Below are 24,231 nucleotides of genomic sequence, written 5' to 3'. Positions count from 1 at the left end.
CTCTACGTTACATTTGTTACAGTTTCTCACTAGTTTTTTGAATCCTATGAACAAGCACTTTCAATTAAGTTGTTCTGCAGGTCCAAGAAATAGCCTCAATTAACAAATGAGTATATTGCATTTAAAACAACAACCTTTTGCACTATGCTTGGTGTGATATAGATCCATAGGTTAAAAACAGTGGAGCAAGTCACTAAACAGGAATAGCTACATGACAGCATGTACAAAACCCAGAACCCTTCCAGTGTATGCACGGGTAACTAGTTAGCTTATGACATGCTGGTAGGAAATTGCTTTTCTGCTATAAAATAGCCATCCCGGGTACAAAATTTGCTTCTCAATGTTTATAATGATTACTAATAAATATGTAATGTACAATGTTCTCTTTGTTAGGGCATGCTGATCACTTATCATCTGTTCAATAAGAATTTTAACAGGTTCTTTTAGAATATTGATTTGAATGCGCTTAGCAAATTACTGGAAAAGACATTTACAAATATAAAGAAAAATGCATACTGTATTCTTTGTACAAAACTAAAGCTCTTTCCCCAACACTCTGCACGTGCAAGTATTCCATGGACGTGAATGAAAAGTGCTGTTTTATTGGTTGGCCTTCTAGGACTCACTGAAAAAAGCACTTGGTTCATGATAAAGGCATTCAATGAAACATGTCCACAAAAATTTGGATGTAATGTTGTGGAAACATCAGCAGGTACTCTGCAATTGCAGGAGCTGCTTTAATATTTTCCCAGTTGTTTTTACCTAGACCTGAAATAATCAAGTTCTGTAACTTTAAAATCCATTGCAGTCGCAGCTGCAGCTTTGCATATTGCTTACCAGTTGGTGATTATGGGATTTTATGGGTAGCAAAGTCAGAGAAACAGGGATAAAAGGTGCCATGTAAACTTACCAGCTTGATTAAATACGTATGAGGGGGTAGTTCATGTTTAGAATGTTAATTCTCATGCAGTAATGTGGAGACACTGAGGTATGAGATAGAACGTTACTCAGAGGAAAAGCAGGTTTTGAAGCAGGAAAAAAAAAAAAGAAAGAAAAAATATTATGTAAATCAAAATGGTCATTGCTAGAAACAAGGAGTTCACTGTGGAAACTTGGTTCTTTGTTGCCCTGAGGATCTTCCTTCCTCCTCTGACATATGTTTTTTAGGAGGTTCACTTTTCAGGGTAGTGAAAACGTGGAGGTAAAAAAGCCTTTTGTATTAGTTTTCCTTTAGGCTGACATTGGTAGGAATGGAAATATTTTTATTACTACCTCGTCATTTTTGGAGGTAACTTAAGCTTGCCATTTTCCACCATAACACTAGATGTAGTTTTCCAGTTTCCTCTCTCTACCGCATCTCTACTGAGTAGAGAGAAAATTAGACGAAAGGTTAACTTTTACTGGAAGGCTCTATGCTCTCTTCCAAGATCGGTTTCCACATGTGGGGCTAATATCTGGGGGTAAATTAACAGATGGAAGAGTCTAGAGGTCAGAATCATTGCAAGCAGAATATGGTAGTTTGTAATTAAGCTAAAAACTAGTTTTAAGTGCTATGATACTCACTTTTATTTCAAAAAGTTGCAATGATATCTCTGGCCTTAGTTGTACAGAAATGCCCGGGATTAAGAAGCTGTACACGCAAGTTTCCACATAGCAAAAAACTTGATGGGTTTTAAAGAAAAAATTGAAATTAAAACTTAAACAGAATGAATTGAGAGTAGAGAGGAGGAATAGTGTTAATGGTACGTGAACGTGAGTGTAAAATATTGTCTTTTGAGAAAGAGCAATACGCGTTTGAGCTGCCGCACTCTGAAGAAGCATCAATTACTGGATTTGTTGGACCTGTTGCAGTGGCTCATTGTACCAGCTAGTCAGGCCTCTGCTGTATTTGTTACATTAAGTTGAGGGAGTTTAGGTGGAATTCCATCTCCTGAAATGTGTTTTTCCCCACAGATTCTTGTATCTCCAGTTAGAGCAGCTGGCTTACTCCTCTCCCTGTCAAAACCCATGGCAAATGTGCCATTAACTTCGAGATGGATCCAGGTCAGACCCGTGCCATACAGTATGATTTGTAAATGTTTTTCCAGTATTTCTAAGACAGTTAAATGCAGGATATTTTCCCATAGCGAGCTAAGATACAGTCAAAGGACTTATAAATAAAATTGTGTGTGTGGTATTATCGTAAGTAAGGAAATCAGTCCAATACGTTTTGAGGCTTCAAAGCCTCTGATAATATTTTTTGTTCATTTTCTTTAAAAAGTTTCAGATCTCTGTATGAGATTCATTTAAGATCAAAGCAAAAATACCATCGCATGTATTTCTAGTTCAGCTGAAGGTGACAGTTAAGTCCTTTAAGAAAACCTGTTTTTGTGAAATGCCAATTTAATTTTCTCTATAAGATGAGGCTAGGATCACTTTCCAGAAAACACCCATCTTATGAATAGCCATCCAAATAAGACTGCTTAATATTTTGGGAGAAGCTTTCACTTACCACACACATAGCACAGCACAGTAGCAATGGAAAATATTTACATTTTTCATGTTGTCTTAAATAACATAGTGTCTGCTTTAAATAGTAGATTTTCAGTAGCCTTCAGCTCTGGTGTGTCCTGTATTAGTCCTTGATTAACTGTAAAAACAAGACATTGTTAGAAACGGTGTAAAATAAAGATAGCTGTGATAATAGTTTGCAAAATGTTAAAAAGCACCCAGCAGGAATCTGCTCAGATTACCTTTCTGACTAGGTTTGCAAAGCTCATCAAAAACACTTGGGGTTTTTTTTTCTCGTGAGATTCACACGAAGACTCACACTGTTGGAAGATAAAGAAAATTGTGCCACTTCTAAACTGCACATTAGGATCATAAATAATACTTCAAGCTTTCTTACTGAAAAATCAAGAGACCGACAATCAAAGCCTTTTACACACGGAAAAGCTGAGAGACAGGCTATTTTGGAAAGGGAAAGAATATAGTAATGACACCTTTCCTTCACAGGTTTTTGCAGTAATGCCTGTCCTTTTGTCCAGCACATCATATGGTTGCCAAGTACATATGGGCAATTGATGAATAGAGTCAGAGTGAATGCCTTTCCATGAAGTGCACAAAATTGGGCAATTTTATTTCCAAAGTAACGAAAGGCAGATCAGTTTTTCTAACAAGTTTGTTTTCTACAGTTCCACCATTGCAGATGCTGTCTGCTATAGAAAATAAGGAACAATGATCATGATTATGAGCATTGTGAGGAAATCCTACCGTTCCAGGGTTCCTGAAGGTGAATTTTTTCAAGGTTTTAAGGGTTTGGATGAATGTAGAATTTACTTGGCTATTTTCTGGTTGTAATTTCAGTGCACCATGCTGGAAGCAGGTCAGAGCCATGAAGATGCATTCATCCTAGGGCAAGAAAAGAAGCAATAGCTTTAAAAAAATGTTGCAGCATTTTTTTTTTTCCTGCATGTGTTAGGTTGTGGCCCATGTGCAAAAGTATGTATGCATGATATTAAATGTGAAGACTCAATGATACTCATTTTTAAGTTAGTTTTAGATACACAAGAGATCTTTGACCTTTACTCTGCCTGTTCTTTGATAATTAAATATTTCCTCATAAAATAAATGTCCACTTGGATATTAATCATGACAGCAATTGAAAGAAAATGCTACTGAAGTTGATCACGTTACATGCAGTAAGTTTTCACAAGCACGAGTGTGAATATTTTTGTTTAAAAAAATTATGAATATCATTCTGGACTGTTCCTCAGTGCTACACGTGAGAATATATTCTTTTCTTCCTATTTTTTTTTGCCATTTCTAATATTAACTACTTAATTATACTTAGAATTGATGTAGAACTGCATATTTTCAAATACTATTGAAATGGTCTCACTTGACAGCATGGGGAACGAAGGTGATGAAGTAGGTTAGTTGCCTTACTAAAGAGAAAAAAGGGATTGAGGATGAGAGGCAGGATAAGGAGCCAGGCTCCTAGCTTGAATTGTCTTACTGTATCAGTTTAAATTCAGGCGCACGTTAAACCTAAGTCAAGAAAATTAAACACCCTCTGTATCTAACTTGAAAAAGAAGCAATTTATACTTGTGATATAAACTTTCTGTTGTTGCTGCTTATCTGGAATTAAAGCAACCTGCCTTTTTCCTTTCATGGTGCAGCTGCATATTAATTTTACTGATGCTAACAGAAAGACTGCAAGCTCTCCCTAATCTCTTTTCCTTCACAGTAGCTGTTTTCCTTTGCTAGGCACATAGCTGTGGAAAATACCACCGAAACTAACCCATAGTCAACAGATAAAGAAAAGCAATGTTTACTGAAGCCGATTTCTAACTTGTTTTCTGTTTTCCAAAGGAGGAAACGTTTAGAACTGCTGATTATGCATATTAGAAAGGCTTTAAAGCATCATCCCTGTTTTGCATACCAACTGCTACTGAATCTGGATCTCACCTGGTTTCTTAGATGCCCCTGCAGTTGGCTGCTTTGGCAAGGACACAAGCCAATCTTCATGTATGTTGTTTATAGCAAATTTTAATAGCAGCATTTTATATTGGTTAGATTTAACATTTTCTCTTCCTTAAAAACCACACATTTATGTTTGTTTCAAGCTTCTTACCGTAACCAGTCTTGCTTACTGGAAAAAAAACACTCGTTTTTAAAGAGATCAATTTTCCAGCTGAAACTGAAAACATTTTCTGCCTCATCCGTGATGAGCCGAGAAACCAGCATTTCTCATATATGCTGCCTTTTTTTTTTCTTTTTTCTTTTGCTGAGTTAACAGTTAGCTGTAGGCAGGCCAACAGTCAGAGTACCACAAGGATTGTGGGTTCTAGTATGTTGTGATGGGTTAAGCACTTCGGTGAAGAGACATTAAAAAGCATAGACCACTGGTAACACCTGAGGGGGGCTAGGCAAATACGTAAAATATTTGTATAGGAGGCAATTTGCAGCAATACTCTGCATCTGACTCACACTAACTTTACAGATTAGCCTGAAAAGCCTTCATTTCCTGAATTAGTGATCAGCATCTAGTTGGGTTAGATGCTGATCCGATGTAAACTGACATTGTGTCACTGGCTTCAGCTTGCGATGTCAATAGATCTTATTTTCACTCTGGTCTTGGATCACTTCAGCCTTAAGCCTACTTTTTCAGCCTCAGCATGTTTTCCCTCGAGTTGATTCCTCTGAGCTTTTAAACTTCTCACCTCCACTATGTTGTTTGGTTTTTTTTTTAAAAAAAAAAGTATTTCATTGTTGAGCGTACAAGGAAATAGTGTGGGGTTGAACTGGGGCTAACAGTCCACTCACAGGAACCTCAAGGAAGTCAAAACGAAGAGTGAATTTTGAATGTTATAAAAGGTGGTCACCTTCCTGAATATTCAAAGCCAAATGTAAAGCTGGTATAACCAGGTTAACACATAAGCAATATTTTGGTTTTTGAAACACATTAATATGAAAGATGACTTCTTAAACCAGGTTTCCTGAGGGTTTAAGAACCCAATATAAAATGCTGCTATTAAAATTTGCTATAAACAACATACATGAAGATTGGCTTGTGTCCTTGCCAAAGCAGCAAACTGCAGGGGCATCTAAGAAACCAGGTGAGATTCAGATTCAGTAGCAGTTGGTACGCAAAACAGGGATGATGCTTTAAAGCCTTTCTAATATGCATAATCAAGCAGTTCTAAATTAGATTGCACCTAATCACCCTGAGTACAAATTTGGCACACTGTAATTCATATCTAAGTATGTGGACAACTCAGTAAATGCAAATTTCACCCTGTAGAATGAAAAGGTTATTAATGTGGGTTTTGGTGATAATTACTATTAGCACGCTAATATTTTTAAAAAAAGTTTTTCATCGGAGGTTGAACCTGTATCAACTTAGTACCTTCTAAATATGTGAATTCTCTGTCTCCTCTAGTTTTCAGCAGAGGTACTTGGGACCTCCCAGAATGAGGGTGTAAAGCCCTAAGCTGCAAATTAACTGTTATCTTCCTTCCTGAGGTAACCATGTTTTTTGAGAGAGAGAGAGGAAAAAAAATTAAGCAATTAGTCACTAGTTGTATTTGCTTTGTTTCTGAGCTAGTGGCAAACACTGCAGTAAAATGACAGCTAATCATCTCCTTCTTTTCACTTTGACACCACAAGTTAGAAAGAGTGTTAATGAAAAATCCCCAGCAATTAGTTAAAGGTGCATCAGGTTTTTGCGCTGCAGTTTTTTCTAGCAATGAGAAGGAATGTATCTGTTTTGGTCATGCTGCTGTATATTTTAGCAAGTAAAAAACTCACCCAACTGTAAAGCCTAGGAGGAAGCTAACAAAACCAGTGTGAAACCAGGTGAGTTTTTTTTTTCCTTTCTTCTTGTTGTTGCTTTTCAGGAGAGTTTACAGTCTTGAGTAAATAGCTTTATGCTTTAGGTATTTTTCAAAAGACTATGCATAATTGTTTTCATGTGTCGATCAAAATTGTTTGCTTTCTGAAAGAGTTGTTGGAGCTCAAAAATCAAAATTACGGGTAAATTTAAGGCAGCTCATAACAGAAGTGTAACACTAGGTTAGCCGCAGCTAGCTCCAGACCTTTGTTGCATGTTGAGGATTACCAAAAGCAAGCAGGATGCATTTACCTTCTAAGCTTTTAAGACGTGTTGGTACTATTATTAGCATTTAATTTCACAGCATCCTGCCATTTCTGAGTATGCACGCACTTTCTGTGACTCTGGTGTAATTTACTACGTATAAGAAAGTTCCTGACCTTGCCACTTGCAAAATATCAGCTTTAAGTAATGTGTTAATAAGTATTTGTATTAAAAGGATTAATGGGGACCTGTTCTGGTAATTGTAACTAGCTATAATCCAAAAAGAATACTTGCAGAATGCAGTCTTATCTTCTCATTGGTAGCACGATCCTTACACATGAATAGTCTTGGAGAAATTAGTGTGGCTACGTATGAGAGGAAGTGCTGTGTAACACTGCCTTACAGTGCTACTCGTGGCGCTTTGCTTCGGGGGGAGGGAAAGGAGGGGGCCTTCGGGTTTGGTTCAGCAAGGCTCCCAGTGCGGCTGGAGCGTGTGGCAGCTGGATGCACTTCCGCTCCCAAATCCTGCATCCCCAAGAGCACTGCTGCTCGCCTGGATCTTGTATGAACCCTCACTCTGAGCACCGTTTATTGCAGAAATGGAATACGGACCAATTTGGACCTGTGGGTGTGTTAGAATACACACGCGATAGCAACGTAGTAATTCAGATTTCATAATAGAAACACCCCTACCATTAAAAATTCAGAAATAAGGATCTTTTACCAAAGTATTTTCTTATTCAGTCTAGCTTGCATTAAGAGTACTAGGTCAGAGATGTGAAGAAGGCATCTGCCATTTGTCAATGGAATAAATCAGTACAAAATCAAATTGATATCATTAGAAAGAAATGTTAAAGCAGTCTCACCACAGGGTTTTCTGGTGTATGCAGCAATTCAACGTCCTACAATAAAACAAACGTAAGTTAGAAAAGTTTAAGGTTTGAAAGTGATGTCTCTCACAAGATATATTCTAAGCAATAAATAATGCTTGAAAATAATTTCAATACCACAAGAAATACTTTGCTTACCGTATCTTTCACTGTGGTTTGTAACACATTAATTGTCTTCAAAAGCTGTTTATATTTTACTATTTTGTGTGGAGCTGCAGTCAGCACCGTACTGGAACAGAAGAAAAGCATACACAAAATAATCATCCTCTCCATATTGATGAGTTCTGGTTTAAAATGTGCCAGAAGCAAAGCTGAACACTATTCAAGATGAACACTTTAGTTTGAGCTGTGCTCAGGTATGCTATGCACCTACCTATATACTGCTCCTTGCTGGAGATGTAAAACCCACCCATTTCAGTTTGGAAAGCTTTGTAGAATGGATTAATGAGTAACCCTTTTTTCTTTTCCACTGGCTAGGTGCCTGTATGCAAGTTTGTGCGTAGGGGGCAGGGATTGATGGAGTGAACGAAAATATGCCCCATCTGCACATTGGACAGGAAAAAAGAGAAAAGGGTGAATTCCCATTTTCGCTTTGAGTCAAGAAATGAACAAAGTAAAAAGTAGGTATGTAGAAACCACAGACCTAGGTAAACAAAGATTCTGCATTTTTTTCCTGTTTCTTACAGCAATGAATTTCTCCAATCCATCTGAAGTTCTTCAGTACCCTGCTGGAGAAATATGACAGGACTTCTTTTCAGAATTTAAATGTATTTATCTTACTTATTTTATGGCTCCAAGGGATGTCTGTGAACTGACAATTACGTTCTTAGTTTAGTTTCTGCAACAGCTATGAGTAAAAGCTCATCTTAGCATTTAAGCCAGCTGAAGTTTGCGTTATATTCACTCGGAACCAATACCAGAAATTTAACAGCACTGGGGAGAGTATGTCCACTGGGGGTGAAAGTTGCAGGGAGCTGCATTGCCCTGGAAGAGGTGGATCCCAGCAACTATGCCTGCTCCCAAGGCGTGGGAGCAACACTGGAAGATGAGGGACTAAACCCCGGTGAGTCCCAAGGGATGTGTCACTTCGTGGCACTGGTCCAATGCTTGTGACAGCTAAACACATTCCGTTACATTCTGCAGCAGCTAGGCTCGAGGTTAGGTTTGCAATTTAATGCAAACCTTCAAAGGATACGTGATCCTGACACCTGAGAATTCTCTTGAGAATGTAGAAGTGCTTTTGTTTTGGGTGAAACCCAAACAAAAGTGCACACTTTAAAAAAAACCAAAGTAAAGCCAGAATAAAACCAGCAGAATTATCTGATTTAAGAAACAAGGCAGATTCTCATTATTTCCTTCAGAACTGATTCCTACTGTAATTAAGTATATATGCTGCTTTTGAGGAAATTTATTTAATATTTAAATGGTGTGCATTTCCTCAGCAAATGCTGGTAAGGCATGTTCTCTTATGGGGACTTCCACAGTTGGTTTCTTTCTAAACAACTGAAGTTAAAGGTACTTAAAGGTATTCTTCTTGAGCATACTCCTTTTTCTAAATTAGTTGCCTTCAGCCCAAGCCCAGTTTCTGTCACTCTCACTGAGCTGCACTGTTCTCAGGAAGGCTCTCTGCAGGCACTAGGGACTTACTGGACTGCCAGCTCTAGGAACCAGTTGGTTTTAAAATCGCTGTTCCTCCTAGTTCATCACAAGGAGGGAAAAAAGGGCTTTAAATGGTCCTGGTATTATCGTTAATAAATCATTTGGCTCTTAGGTATTATCATTAATAAATGGTTATCAACACTGTGGTGTTGCCAGTAAGAGGTTCCTGTGAGGAATTAGTAGAGGGCAGTTAGAGTCACTTGGACACCTTCACTGTGGTGAATAAGAAGATGCTCAAGTGTTTTTCAGATTAAATCTTTGCCTCTGGAAGTCCCAAGATTTCAGAGGGCTTTGGAGATGCTTTACAAAATCTATACGGTGTTTGGGCTTCAGTGTGGTGTGTAGAATGCTAGTCTGTGTAATGTGCTGACAATATACAAAATGCAACTGTACGTTTGTCTGGTGGGTGAGTCTGGGCAGCCAAGCCGGATCACTTATTTCTTCTTGATCTCAAAACGAGTGTTTAAGCTGATGAGAGCTCTATCTGGCATACTCAAGTGAGATTGTTTTCTGAATGCACATGAGTATTTACTGTACGGTCTTTACGTGCTTAAGCCATTTTTAATTTTTCGGAAAATGGGTAGCTCAAAGGAACAGATTTTACAGGTGTATGTGTAGATACATGTAATGCACTCGTGCTCTCATGTACGCGCACACAAAAGCTCTCCTGGTGAAAGGGATGAATCATGAAAAATCGGAACTGAAGTAAGAAAAAGAATACTTTCTTCTACCACATAGTCTAAAAAATAATTTATTGAAGAAAAGGTAGTGTGATTTATTTATGTTTTCATTTCTTTTGATGGACATGTCTTGAAATAATTTTAGATAAGCAGCACAACTGGATTGAGAAGCAGGGAATATCTCAATAGCTTTTATTTAGACTTTGTGTTAATTTATAACTAAGGTTCATTAACGGAAATCAGGATCTTTTGTTTGAGAAACTATGTGGTGACCAATACATATTTTTATGCCCCACTCTCTCCATCCTATTCATGTGAAGCTTTGCAAAATGGGGGGGGGGGGGGGGTTTACCTCTTGTTCAGCACCTCTGTGAGGATGCTGAGAGGGTAAAGAGATTGTGTCAGCCTTTATTTTATGCGTCTTTATTTGGTTGATAGGTTGGAAGCTTTCCACTTGGATGTGGAGTAGGGCTCTATTAGCTCAGCCCTCATTAGGTGGTTGGCAGTTACTCATGCATAGATATCGCTGCAGATTGTTTGCATTGACCAGACAACTTCAGGAGCACCCAAGAACTTCAGTTAATGCGCAATATGACTGCCCATAGATTTTCAAGAACTCAGGGCTTGAAGGGACAACACAGAGGGCATTGGCTCCTGTCATCGTACAGCTACATTGTACAGTGGCTTTAATATTTTAATTGTATCAGCTAGAAATGCCTCACCTATTATAGACTAACATTGCGTTTGTCCTTGGCAATTTGCTAGACAACAGTATGCATAACAGCATTCTGGATATAGCTATGTCTCTGGGAGTCGCTTCCAGATACTTGTTCTGGTCTATACAGCCACATATAACAAGACTCTACAACTCTCTGGTAGAATCGTACCTGTGTAGCTAATAACCATTTTAATTTTCTTTTTTTTGTCCATAAACCTGTATTAAATATGGATCTCATGCATTGACCAAACCTTCAAACAGTGCGGCTTCTCGGGATAAAAATATGAGTAACTAAAGAGTGGAATAATTGTAAAGCTCGCATGTTACTAGCCTGGACAGCGTTGAGATTCTGTTGCTTTAGGAAAGAAAGGAACATAATGGCAGACAAAGGCAGCTTTAAATCCACTGAGCCAAACTGATTGGAGAGGGCATGTACGTGTACCAAGGACATGTAGCAACAGGACAAGGGGGAATGGTTTTAAACTAAAAGAGGGTAGATTTAGATCAGATATTAGGAAGAAATTCTTTGCTGTGAAGGTGGTGAGGCACTGGCCCAGGCTGCCCAGAGCAGCTGCGGATGCCCCATCCCTGGCAGCGTTCAGGGCCAGGCTGGATGGAGCTTGGATCAGCCTGGTCCAGTGGGGAAGATGTCCCTGCCCGTGGCAGGGGGGTCAGAACTAGATGACCTTTAAGGTCCCTTCCAACCCAAACCATTCTATGATTCTATGAAGTTCAAGCCTGTTTTGAGGAGTTCAGGTCATCACAAGCATCGTATTTAAGCAAAGCTGTTATGTTAGGCTCTGGTTACCCCTTCACCTCTAGGTTTACTTAAAGGTCTTGCAAACTGAGTCCAAGTGGGAGAGCCCTGCCGATGGCTGGCAAGTTGTGTGTGCTGTTTGTGGTGCTAACAAAACAAACTTTCTTGTACAGCACTGCACTGCAAAAGGCAGTTTATAACATTAGAGGAGACAAAACGGTGAAGACCACTGCATATTTTACAGTAAAACCTGCTACTTGAAAGAATCACTGTACAATAACACCAGAGACCGTTTGGGTGGTAAGTAGAAAGCGAAACATTGTCATTTTCTACCAGAAGCATCTCAGAAATATGGCAGACTTTATTCATTTGCTGGTTCAGCAGGATAATTCATGGATTTGGTGAAGGCAAACCTCCACCAAATTTGTGGGAAGTGAGGTGGCTCTATGAGTTATCCCTAATTTAGATCTATTATAGAGGAAATGAGTTTTAGTGTTGGTGGAGTAATTATAATGGGAAGCTAAACAATAGGTATTTGGCAAGGTGGTAGTGGTTGGTTGCATATCACGTCTCTGTATAGTGTCCTGTTTAGTGCTAGAGGCTATAAGGTCACAATAATTGCTTGAAGAGAGGCATGCTGACAGAGAAAGTGAAATGTAAGGACGAAGAAGAACTTCCTTTATGTCTAGGCAGTGGAGAAAACTCCTTGATATCCCTCTGATCAGATAAGAGCGAGCAAGTTGCTTTTTATATACGTCACTTCTCTTTTGTGGCTTAGGAACATGCTGAGTCAAATAATGACACTCTCTCTCGCACCGTCGCCTGCCTGGCCCCAGAGGGACAGGTGCAGAGTGGAAATCTGAAAAACCTCCCATCCCAGGCATGCGAGGCTGAGCCTTCCTCTTTCCTCTTTGCGACGGTGCCGCCCAAGTGCTGAATGACTTCGACCCTGAAAGCCCAGTTCCCCCACCCACATTTTCCTTTACAGTATAGCTGAATGGAGGCTTTTCCCATAGCTTAGTCATGGCAATGGCTCAGCCAAAAAAAGCCTGTAAGGTACAGGGCTGCTTTCAAAGAACTTCTATAACTCACGCACATGACATTCCATTTGTATACTGTCTGTGACTGGGGCAGGGGGGATTGCAGTAAAGCAAGGGGAGAGCGTTATGCTTGACAGTGGGAGACTAGGAAGAAGACCCCTGTATAACAGGTTTAGGAAAACTAGTCTTTAAAATATTTCTGACAAGTTTGCAAGTTAGTTTCGGCCTCTCTCAATTTAATTTTCTTATTATAAGCTTTGGTACAATTCTGTCTTTTAACCTTGCTTTGAAAAGAGAAAATCAAACCTGGGAAAAAATTATTCCCAAATTGTAATTATACTTGCTGTAAAAATCAGAGTAAAGATGACTGAATGTGGTGACATAAACACTAAAAAATTACTAGGCTGATACACAATAAAAACCTGTTGACACGCTCCATGATGTTCCTCCAGGTTTAACTTATAGCCAGTTTCCAGTCCATACTGAAGTGGATCACACATTGGCTAATTAAAAGATCCCATTCAGTAAATGAAGAAATTGGAGGAATAAATGGAGCGGCTGTTACAGGAAATTCTGCATTACTGTCTTGAAGGAATATACTGAGGATCGAAGGGATGCCAAGCAAAAGCTTTTATTACAGAAGGTTCTTCTTATATCATGGAAGGCAGGGTAATTACCTGGAACAAAATATTTAAGGCAATTCTCAGTTGCTGGAAAACAAGAAGAATATGAAAAGTGCTCAGCTGGCTGGGTTGTAAGGTGAACTGCTCTGTCAGACCGTACTTGTGTGAGTACCAAAGAAACCCCCTGTCTGCAGCTCGTAACGGGGCTGGAGTGGTACCTGGGTCCTGTGGGCATGCTGGCCTTTGGCCTCTAGCTGTTACCAGATTTAAAAATCATTTGTCTTACACTTCTAGCAGTGAACATTACTGACATTAACATTAACATCTGTGGTTCTCAATTGCAATTAAGGCTGAGAGGCAATAGCAGCGTAAGAATGGAAGATACTTAGTGGATGGAAAGTAGAACCCGCTCTCAAGAAGAGACAAAATGTTTCTGAATCTAGTGCAACCCTGGTCATGGTTTTATCTAGGCTTTAGGAACAGCTTCAGCTAATGAAGACGTGTGAGAAATGCAAAAGCCATGTGCAGATGTTCCTGCATTGCCTCATTTGTTTCAGAGGAGCCATTACTGTCTTTGTTCTCTCTGGTTCAGCAGAAGTGAGTGAGTATGACAATAAAGTAGGACAATTTACTATCAACAGCAATAATATGTACATTAAATACCAGGTGTATCCTGCTCCTAGGTCAACCCAATGATGCTTGCTATGCATGTAGTTTGATGGATGTATTCCTAGCCTTGTCATAACAAACCTTACTGAGAAATTGTCTTAACATCCAGAGCCTGACACAAGCCTAGACCAACCATGCGCAGAGCCAGATACTCAGAAGAACTGTCCTCTTCTGGCCGTCTCCTTTCAAGTCTTGTCTTTAATGCTGGAGCAGCCTCCCACCTCCTGGCTCTCACCTTTCTCCACATGGGGGATGGAAGCAGCCTCACTGGGTCACCAAGTCTGGTCTCCTGTCGCTGCAGGCATCCACGTCATATAGTTCCTTTCGCATCTCAGCTGAAAACTCCTGCATAAGGCCTTATCAGTCCCGATCTCTGTAACGATAAGAGCTTAGAGCTTTTTCTGTGCCTGAGGTACACTCCAGCTTTTATAGGGCAACTTCATTTTTATCTGCAGCACTGTTAATAATCTTTCCCCACTAGCCGAGGACAGCTACGCTGAGAAGACGCGCGGCTGCCGGCAGGAAGCCCAGCTGCCACAGCTCTCTAGAACCATCTGAGGGCCCGAAGCAGTCGTTCAGCTGAAAGCCACAGGCAGGGAGAGGGGGGGGGCGAGAAGCAAGAAAAGTCAGCGCTCCTCTGCCGTGTTGCAGCAGTGGCCTCTCCTGCAGCTCCAGTGCTGGATGGCATTGTGCTGTGGGTCTTCAGGTCTCCTGGTGAAACCTGGCCCAGCGGTGCGTGGCCTTTCTACTGCAGGAGCGTTCCCTGTATGCAATGCATGTCTGCCGAGGGCTCCACTGAGAGACAGTATGGCCCACGGTGTGAAAAGCAGCGATGTGGTAGCACCGAAACCCGGCGGAACGTGCCGTGTTCATTCAAAATGTTCAGAAGGAAAAATCAAAAGGGAGAGACGCAGACATTGGACACTGAATGGAGGAAGCAGGACGGCACAGTAAAAAATGCTGCTTTTGTTCATTTACTGCTGGTAACGAACAGAAGGAACAGGGTCAGAAGAGAGTTACTTCTATGTTACAATATCACTAGCATGGAACAAATAACTCCCCCAAACCACTGCAGGCTCAAGATGAACGAGCCTGGTGTGGAAGCTAAAGCAGCCTGTGGTACTACAGGCACTACATATAGAACTATTCCGCGGGCAGCTGGGCCTTCCTATATCCTGACGTGCCTTGCATGGTGATCTGTGTGATACTATAGCTCATCTTTCAGTATCAGAATGAAAGGTTTGACATTACAACTTTGTTTGGAAGCCACTCTCGGGGTCTGGCGAGGCTGCTGTGCTGGGATGCACTCCCCGCAGCCATACAGTTTCACGGAATTGTCCCCCCCTTACACAGTCCAGAGCAAAACACAGGGCACAGCCAGTGAGGGGCTACAGCCCCTTTTCCCTCCACTCCAGCAAATCTGCTCTGATTTTACTTTCCTTAAAAACACATTCTACATAAAGCTATCTTCAAAACAAAATGCATTTTTTTTCACTTTTTATTATCCTTTGCCATTTAGCATGTATTGGCAGAAGCAGATGACTGGACACTACTTTTATTTCTAACGAGTTTCACTTTCTGGTTCTGGGGTATTAACAAAATATTACATATTGTATCCTCCTTTGTATGTGTATATATATTTACTGTGTATACACAGTTTCTATTAGAATTTTTTTTTTACGATTGTGTTGGTTTCAAGTTCTATAAACTCATTCACATTGTTCTACTGCCTTTTTTTTTTTTTTCCGGTCTTCCCAGGCCTACGGACAGCATCATGTCATACCGTGCTGGGGTGCCTCTGTGGCACAGCAAGCAATAGCAAGGACAGAAGAGCAGTGTGAGGTGGCACTGCAGGACGTGGTCTGCCTCCCCTTGGGGTGACTCCTAAGTACCTGCTTGCAGACCTCAACTTCTCCTGTGCCCCGCCAGCATGTGTGCTGCAAACCACTGAGCAGTCATCAGATTCTGCTTGTACTTCAGCTCCTGCAGCAAAGAAGAGGCTTTGGTGTCACGCTGCATGACCAAAGGGGAAGGCTGAGGAAGAAGCCACCTCTGCAGATCTCAGGATGTAGCAATGCAAGCGCTTTCTTCAGCAGCAAGGCCATTTAAAGAACTTTCTACTTGAGGTTACTGCTGCTCTGCTGTATCTCTGTGTCACACTACTGCAGTCTGAGGAGCCTCTGTGACAGTAGCTGGGGTCATGAAAATGATCCAGCTTAAACCCCCCCCTTGCAAAAGCCTTAAGAGGTTGTTGGGGTTTTTCTTGTTGTTCTTCTGCTTTGTTTTGACTGGAATCTTTTTTTTGCTATCAGCTCTGCTTTCTCCTTAGCACAACTGACAGATTTGCAAATAGTGATGAGTTGCTAGAAGTCAGAAACTCCTCTTCTACTGGCTTTACTACTGATCAAAAATGTGGATCGCCTACGCAATCAGTACCTCCTTCAGCACGCAAGGCTGAGGGGGGCAGGGGGTATTGCTCAGCAACACCATTGCAGGAACAGCAATCTGGTGCCGCTGCAAGCAGCATTCGGCCCTTTAACTGTACCTGAAATTCGATTTCTGGCAGAATCATTTCAAGGAAGAGGATTTAGGGAATTCTGAGCTCTGCAGCCTGGTCCACATTTAACCCTCTTGCAGGTATAATAGTATCACTTGGGCAGGATTTGTTATTTTTCAGGTAGCTGTATCAATAAAATCTCTGATGTGAATTTAATTATGCCAATATAGAATTATCTTAAATAGGAATACTAACTATTCTGTTTCTCATATACGAATTACTCTATGAATACAACACACTTTGTTATGACTTCCCACTTAAATAAATCTGTGATTTGTTTATAGCAGGTTAGGGAATGCTCTGAGGTGACTAGCTCATACCATCCTTAACAGATAAAACTTTAATGTAGTATCTTTGAAAAACAGCATTTCTTGGTATTTTTTTTTCCCAGATGTCTCTGTTTCTGTCTTCATCTACAACTAGACGTTTACAACAGAAATGACCGTGTATGCCTGTGCCTACAGATGTATCTTTTCTATGTGCACACATACAGATGTGAAAAGCTATATAGCACAGTTGCTTTGCATAATGAGTTTCATTTGTTTTCACAGGCCAGCATCTTAAGCGAACCTTGGAAAAACTATTGTGTGATCAGTCATCGCACTGAAGCAGCAGCACCCATTTGGTACAGGTAGCCTTGGATAAAAAGCTGAACACTGTGGTTTCAGTGACTTATCGTTGAAACCCTGTGGTTTCTGCGTAGGAGGCTGTACAAGCTGGACACGTTTGACATCCTTGTTTCTAAGCTGTGAAATCTGTACATCAAATTTATGAAAATTATGTCTGGTTTAATTTTATTTTTTTAATGAAGTCAACATATTTTCCTTGCATTCAGTGGAAACAATAATGGAAATGTTTTAAGATGTACTGTGAGCCTGTTTTGACTTCACGAAGGGAAAAGAATCAAGATATTCTTGATTATGATTAAGCTCTAAGAAGGAAATAAAAATTAAATACAGGGAGTTAGAGGTAAGAGGAAAGCATTTCTCAAGTCTGGAGACAAATAGAGAAATTAACTGTGAGAAGTGATGTAGATATTATAAAAGAAAAATATTCCCAGTGATAATTTGATTTTAAAAAGAAGCCACACAAGTAAGGTAATTTAGAGTAAACCATGGTACTGGTACCATTTAGGGTAACCAGCAGTATCTATAGTCTTTCAGGTGGTTTAAATACACGAATAAGCTTATGTTTAAGGTAAATCTAAGACTAATGAATATAAAGTTAGGACAAAGAGGGATCTGCAGCAGAAGCAGTTGCAAGCGAAGAAGAACGTAATGAAACATTAGATCAGTTGTGTGCTTTTTTTCTCTTCCAGTTGAGTTTTATGCTACATTCAGTGAATTGAGTCAGTTTGTTGAAGGGTGAAATGTGCTCATGTTGGTGCAACAGATATGGCAGGCGTGCACAGCTGGAACTGGAAGGTAAGTTTCTTGGCTTCACTATGCTGTGTAGGTGTAGCAGAAACACATCCGTGTCCGCATTGCGGAACTGGAACCGGGACAGTCACGGACCCACGGGCACTAGCCTTCATTCTTTCCCTTGCTCTTCTCCTTCCTGCTCTGGTGAGTGCCTATCATCCTGTAACTCCTCAGGAAGCTGAGCTGTGGCAATACAGGATACCTGAGCCTCTAATACTGGCAAATCCTGTTGCCTTCAGTTGTCATCAGCAACAATGGCACTGACTGCCCAAATCCTGAGTTTTCACGAACAACAACTTTGCCTCTGGCAGGCAAGTTTCAAGAAGCATGTATGCCATTCCCTGTAAATGAACCTATGGAAACATGTTAAAAACAAGCAAAGGCCTCTGAATAGAAAATAACAGAGAAGAAAAAGAATATTTAAGGAACAAAACAAAGTTTCTTGCTGAAATATAAATGAAATTACTACCTGTGTGAAAATAAATATCAGTGCCTTTGTGGGAGTACAAAAATCTGCCTGAAAACATTAGTCAAAGGCTTCTGTGTGAGCAAAGATTGAAAGTGTGATCACTCACTGTCAATTAATTTCAGAGGATGACTGCAAGTTTCATCTTAATAATTTTCAGTGATTTCCATACCAAAACATCAATAGAAGACCATAGATTTTAATCCTTGCTACTGTCTCATTGGTCCTGAGGGAGAGTTGTTCCTTTTCAAGAAAAAAAACCAAAAAAGTGTTACTCTAACGTTGTACTTTTGATTGGAAAATGTAGATGTCTTGTCCTGCTTGTGTTTTCTTTCCAGAAATCTGGGCCAGTAAACATGATGACTGCATCTGTAGGTGAATATACAAGAAAAGACAAAAACTACTGTCTTAACGTACTCTTCTGGACAATGACATGCTTCTTGCCTGTTATTTGTGTGTTTCTTGCAGACTTAACGCTTGATACCCCCATTCCTTCAGTGCTGTTTCTCTGAACTGTCTTGTAGGAAACCAAGAGAAAAAACAAGAAGGCACTGAAGATGCTACTCCAGATCAATGGAGGCTTTGGCAAACCACATTTTTTCCATAATCACTGCAAACGTGGGATATACAAGTAACAAAGGAAGAACTCTCTTTTGGAGCATCCAGACTTCACCCAGAAGCAATTATCATAAGATTCAGCATTCCTTTCCATATAGCTGAATTTCCAGTCCCAATCCTCTTCCTCTGACTAGCGTAAGCATTACACAATTGCTTTTATATTGAACCCAAGGAAAGACTCTATCGATGCTTCTGTTTTCTCTTCTTCTGTGTAACTAAGCCTACAGTTCTTCAAATCCCTGGTGGGCAGCATTTTTAGGTGGTTTCATAGCCACTGCATTTCCACTTTTAGCTCTGAGCATGTTCTTTTCCTAACCTGCCTGCCTGTTGCTGGCCAGGGATAGGCAGTGAAGCACCAGTGCTGCACCTCTGCCCCAGGCACCCCCTCTCTCTCCCAGGATGGTTGCATCTCAGGTGCTGAGGAGCAAAAGGAGCTGCTTAAGCCTCCCCTGCTACAGGTTTGACCCCCTGGTGTTGAAAGTCCAGCTGAAAAGTCACAGGAGGTCCTTTCTTCCCCTCCTTCTAGCACCAGCCATTCACCAGCTTTGGTGTTTGCCTCTCAGGGAACAAGTTAGGTCACTAAGCCAGCCAAAAACATACCTTGCTGTGGCAGGGAGTTGTTGGGCTGGACCAGTCATCCTCGTGGTGCATGTCCTGAGAGACACTTGGCCATCAGAGCACAGAGATGCTGCAGGTACTTTGCCATGCCTTCCCAGGGGCATATCTCTTACCAGCTGAGGAATGCTGCTCCACATCATGGGCAAATGACTGAGGTAATGGAAGCTTGCCTCAGAATGGTATTTTCTTAAATTTTTTTTAAGTGCATCTTTCATTGTCCCGCAGACTAGAAGGTTACCCCCCTTCGGTCACCCTCCTCCCCTGTTGTGGAGTATTTCTTTTAACCCTGATCATTTCAGATGTCTGATGTACGAGTAAACCATAGGCAACTGTTGCTGCATCGCTGGGCGAGGAGGGCTATGACACCCAGCAGGCACGAGGAGAGGGTGGGTATGACTCTGTCCTACCCAGCCTTCACCTTCAAACCAGACCTTCACCTGGTACTGCCGTCAGCTGAGCCACTGCTAGCAACTGCCTATATGCTTGTAGCCGGTTCACAGGGCAAATAAAATGCTAATTGCTTAAGCAGCTAAGAAGATTGCATTTTAGTTGCTCTTTGAACTGGTCAAAGAGTGCACGTGCACCAGTGCTTTTAGCCACACCACCTTGATCTCCGGGAGTTGTGTGCCCATATCATGCACCACACGTAAGGAGGTGCTGAGTGGATTCCAGAGGCTGCAAAATAATCACACTTGGTATTGCTGAACCAAGGGTGGACACGTGAAGGGAAATGGAAACATTAAAGCTGAGAACAGGAAAACTCACAAGAATGTCAGAAACCTGAAGAAAAAAAAAGGAGACAAAGATGTAATTTCCAAAACAATAACCAGAGATCAAAGGAGGCTGATGTTCTTTCAAATCGATGTTTGTGACAAATCTGCAGGAGAAGGTTAAAGAGGAGCATTATTTTGAAAGGTGCGGTGAAAAAACAGAGTATTGCAGAGAAGCAATAGACAGACCCTGTAGCTTTTTTCTTGGCTCTCTTCTTGCCATCACCCTCTGCATTTCTGTGCTAGCCATGCTGAGGTTTTCTGAGAAAAATGCCACAGTGTGCTTCACTTTAAATTGGCTTTAAATTGAGCAGAGATTAAGCTGTTCTACCCTCTGCTATAACCATATGCCATGGAAATTCTCCTTACTCATTCTTTGAGATACCTTGTTTTCTCTGCTATTGCTAGATCCAGTCAATGCATTTAAGGATTGAACTGCACAGATTTTCCCTTTTAGCATTATTCTTCACCATACTCTGATTTTATTGCTTTTTTCCAATTTCTGTCAAAACGAATAAATAATTAGGGATACCAAAATGTTTCATGTTGACACCTTAATACGAGCATTTCAGTTTTCCATTTATGATACTTCATAATGATATTCCACATGATATTTCACTATGAAGATTTGGTTTATTTGACATAGTTCTAAAAGCTAGAAAAGAAACTTTTTCTTCATAATTTGATGCAGAATGTCCAGCCTGAAGTGAACTTTTTTTTTTCCTTGATCATCCCAATCATTGCCGTGTTTTTTGTGCCTCTTCATGTGTGTTCTGGCAAATGGAAAAATCAGATGCTCACCCTGTTTTGGCAACCACTCTAACATTTAATAGTCATTCTCTGTGCTTTCTTAGGTCTTTGCGATTCAGTACACATGCTCTGAAATATTTCTATGCTCGCTTTTTATTTTTTCACAGGTGGGGAACAATGTCAGGGTTATGTGCAGTGGGTAATCAGTATTCCAGAGAATGAAGGACCAAGAATTAACTGGTGGAGTACACAGAGAAGAGCCTGACCTTTGGCGTATATAAACTCTGCAATTAGTCCTTGTCCTTCCCACTTTATGCATGAGGGTTAAGCGGTCTGATACGAAAAGGGGAGGTCCGCAAGCCAACGTGCCAAAGTAGAACTACCCAGGCAATGTAAGGAAGCTTCTAAGAGTTCAGGATAACACAGGTTGAAGAAAATGCTGGGACTTGACTGACTCCTGGGAAGAGGGGGTGAGGAGACTGCAGTGGGGAGAGGTGCGGACCCTTCACCCCCCGTTACTGCAGCGGTAGGCCTGGCACCATGGCCACTGCCTCTGCCTCCCTGGCACTGTCCTCACGCGCCTGCTGTTAGCCCTGCCTCTGACGCGCCGGGTGGCACGCTTGGGTGACCAGGAGCAGGTACGGAAAATCTGTGAACGGCTTGTGCGGCTCGGGGAATAGCTAGGCAACGCCTGGGGCTGGGGACTGGAGACAAGGTGCTGTCTTTCTGCCTTAATAGTGTCTGTCTGCTTCTAACAGGGCCAGAGAAATTTTCTAATTTTCTTTAACTTACCCGACCTAGCTAGGGGATTTGGATTTAGCAGCTGTTTTGACAGGCAGTAGCGTCCTTTAATTTTTTCTCTCGCAGAAAAAGAAATAGCGAGGCTTTGGGATTTAAATGATGTCTGTATTTCTAACCTGTTCCTTGATGTTTAAAGAAAGACAAATGTAACCTTTTTATAAGGTTAAGAAAATGGTCAGGAGAAGCCAGTGTTTTAGACAAAAAATTGTCTTTTCATTAGTGCAAAACATTCTTTAGGGTTATTTAACATCTTCCATAAGTTAGTGGAAGACTGCCTAATGTGGGTTGATGTGGACTACTATGCTTTATTAGTTCTATAGACCTACACAGTGCTTTTTTTGTACCTAGTGGAAATGGGTAAAAGGGCCTTATTTAGCTGTTTTTCAGTTCCCATTTTACCCACTGACTGGAAAGACCAGACACTTTTTTGGCTCTGAATGTCTTCCAAAAAATCTGTGCTCCTTCCCTTCCTGAAGGGATTCGAGGGAACTCACAACAGGGGGCTCTCAAGGCTTGCTTAAGGAAAAACACGTAACTCAGCCCTGCATTTCTTCAGTCTAAACGAAATACCCCAAACTAGAATATGAGCCAAGATTTCTGTAAGAATGATGTTGTGCATGAACAAGACCAGTCCAGTACTACGAGAGAGTTATTACACCGGTATAAATCAGAGCAGCCTGAATCCACACTTGCATTGCTTCTCGGTCTAGCACTGAGAAAGCTTTTCAGGCCTGATTAGTCGTTTGAGTGAAGTGTAATAAATATCAGAGAAACTAATTCAAAAAACTTCTCGGTAAATGTGAGGCATAGCTGCTCTCTAGTGGACTTGTGAATAGTGTTAGCAGTGTAGGTACGCTTCACATCCCCAGAAAATAATCGTGTGGATAGTCTGCTGAGAGACAGAAGATGAACGGTGCCTCCGCATGTGAGTTCTGCTGCTGCTTCGTTTCCTTGCTGTCTCTTCCCCTCCTTACGGAGCTGACTTACATCAGGGTTACAGCAAATAGCAGAATGCAATAGCAACTTTAAAAAATATCCCCATTGCTGTGGCAAGCAATATTTAATTATCTATATGTTGTAGTTCTGTTTGCAGACGGCAGTGTTTCCATTTAGCATCGTGCGAGAGTGGCAAGTATCTTAGAGCTAAGGAAAACCATTTTACCAGAAAAGGGGAGGTGTACAAAGTACTTTTTTCCTTATGCTGTACAGAAAAATACCTGCTGCACATAGGACCTTCGCATTTGGGAAAGTGAGATCCTCTCGGGCTTTCTCAGGAGAAAAAAACTACTGATTTCAGTGGGATCAACATCAAATCGAGTCAGCCTGCCCGGGCATAAGTGTGTGCACACAGAGGACCAAATAACATGATTCAAACCCCCTAAAAGTTTATGAGAGAGACTGAAAAAGTTAATCTTTAATACTATGAACAAAATAATGTGTGCAACAAAACAGCCTGTACTTAACCCAACATCGTTTTTTTATATATGTGAGAAGGTTTGCTTAAGATGTAACATCTATTTCAAAAGGAACTTTAGGCATAACCTGGACATCCCATTTCTTAGATTTTCATTAAATTACTGAGAACGGTGTTCCCACCATAAAGAAGTCTGTCAAAATACTGAAGATGTCAAAAGAGTATCTCATATTATGGATTCTTACACAACCCTTGTCTTTTGTGTGTGTGCCAACTTTATTAACAAGTTAATTGTGGTGCAATGGTAAAGAAAATGTATTTAGAGTTGTATTACCTAATTAAATTTTAAATTAACGGTACCCACCTTAATCCACAGAAAGCTATAAAGAAAAAAAGATAAAAAAAATCTCAGTTAGTGGGGGAAAGAAGAATGATAAAGAGCAGAGTTGGTAAATGGTTTCTTTTGGTGGTCCTTTGGTTCCCTCCAAGGAAGCGTACTGCATGCTGCCTGGATCAAGTCCCTCAGCAAGACAGTACTTGCTGTGTATTGCTGCGTAACATGAGTATGTTACAGTAGTAGTAGTGATGTAGCTGCTATGATGGAAAACAGACATTACAGTGAATGTATACACTACATTGCAATCACTTGTACAACTATGGGAACGCACGTGTGGAAGATAGAGGGAAGGATCGAAGTCGGTTTCAGTAGACACAGCACCCCACGTTGATGCAATTACATAAACCAAAAATGTCCTTCATCAGTATAGCTCATTCCCCCTACGTGCTGGTGGAAGAATCCAGCTATAGGCCATCTGTATTTATACCAGGAAGTCCTATTAAGCATAAAAGCGTACCGTAACTTTCTCATTGGTCTGTGGCCCAAGAACAAAGTGCCTGAATGATGGCTGGGGAGTCTAGGTGGCATGTCACCTGGGTTGGTGCAGATAAAATCTCCACCTAGTATTTAGGTGTTTGTTTGGGTGTTTTTTTTATTGGCCTTAAAGGGAAACACGAGGGGAAAATGCCACTACATTCCCTTCTCACACCAGCACTGTAGAGTACATAAGCCGTGGTGATGTGGGGTCAGCAAACATCCAGAACACACACATGACTACCTTGGCTTTTTCAAAGCACCAAGCTCTTTCCCACTGTGGTGGGTTGACCCCATCCAGTAGCTAAACGCCCCCACCCCCTCCCCCTGT

General features: G+C 41.0%; 1 long non-coding RNA gene across 1 annotated transcript; it reads left to right on the top strand.

Moving 5' to 3' along the window:
• Positions 1–6,042: 6,042 nt before the first annotated feature.
• LOC130143824 (uncharacterized) lies at positions 6,043–23,719 on the top strand. Its single transcript, XR_008819885.1, has 7 exons — positions 6,043–6,340; positions 7,687–7,824; positions 7,946–8,092; positions 11,456–11,582; positions 15,373–16,802; positions 17,490–17,595; positions 18,583–23,719. It is a non-coding gene; the product is annotated as an uncharacterized LOC130143824 (long non-coding RNA).
• The last annotated feature ends 512 nt before the right edge of the window (positions 23,720–24,231 follow it).

Source organism: Falco biarmicus, chromosome 1 (assembly GCF_023638135.1).
Source record: "Falco biarmicus isolate bFalBia1 chromosome 1, bFalBia1.pri, whole genome shotgun sequence".
NCBI lineage: Eukaryota > Metazoa > Chordata > Aves > Falconiformes > Falconidae > Falco > Falco biarmicus.
Note: the sequence above shows the minus strand (reverse complement) of the source record. Positions and strands in the feature narration are given on the sequence as shown.